Source organism: Trachymyrmex cornetzi, unplaced genomic scaffold, assembly GCF_001594075.2.
Source record: "Trachymyrmex cornetzi isolate Tcor2-1 unplaced genomic scaffold, Tcor1.1 scaffold1148, whole genome shotgun sequence".
In the NCBI taxonomy this organism is placed as follows: domain Eukaryota; kingdom Metazoa; phylum Arthropoda; class Insecta; order Hymenoptera; family Formicidae; genus Trachymyrmex; species Trachymyrmex cornetzi.
In genome coordinates this window covers 7396-8234 of record NW_017295706.1, presented here as the reverse complement: position 1 = coordinate 8234, position 839 = coordinate 7396, and positions in this window count along the sequence as shown.

Here is an 839-nt window from a genome sequence, read left to right as displayed (position 1 = left end):
CTTACATACAGTCGCAGAATCTGATTTTTATTTTGCAAAACTTCGCATACTCTGTCGAAGACTCTTTTCTGGTCTTCGTTCAATCGTGACATCATTTGCGATAAATCAATCGGGACGTCAATCTCACCAAAATCTTCCAGAACTTTCATCGCGCCATCAACTTCTATCGGATTGCAATCCAATTCATCGTCGTCGGATCTGTCTCTGTCTGCTTTCAGCTAATTTTCACGCTTCGCAATTAATTCAGTTACGTTCTCAAAAGCTTTCTGTATTTCTTAAAGCCTTTCGTGAGATTTCATCGCCTTCGTCAAAACAGACTCTGAATTCTTAAAGGCATCCGTCTAAGTCTCGTATACGCCTTTCAGTTCACTTAAATCTCTCCACGGTTTAAATAAAAGAAGTAGCGAGTAAAAGTATTTTTCGGGTTCAGTTTTAACATTAAATCGATAATGGTTAATTAAACAACACTTTTTTGGTTAATTAAACAACGTTTTTTTTTAATAAACCCGATACAAGTTTGTAATATTCTACTTCGTCATTTTTTGGTTTCTGTTTCGTAATTTCCCAAAATCTGGCAAAATCGTACAAATTCAACGATTCCAATTCCTTAGCTCTTTTCGGATAATGATCATCGATGAGCGACGAACAATAAATATTCGTAGATTCTTCATCGAGAGCTTTTATTTCATTAAATGTTTTAACTTTTTTGTTTCTTACTTCATTAACATCAATCCATTTGATAATGGTATCACTATACTACCGTACCATGCAAGGGATGACCTAATAGTGTGTCTGCAGCTTCTAAAGCACCGCATTTTCTATTATTCAATGAACGCATC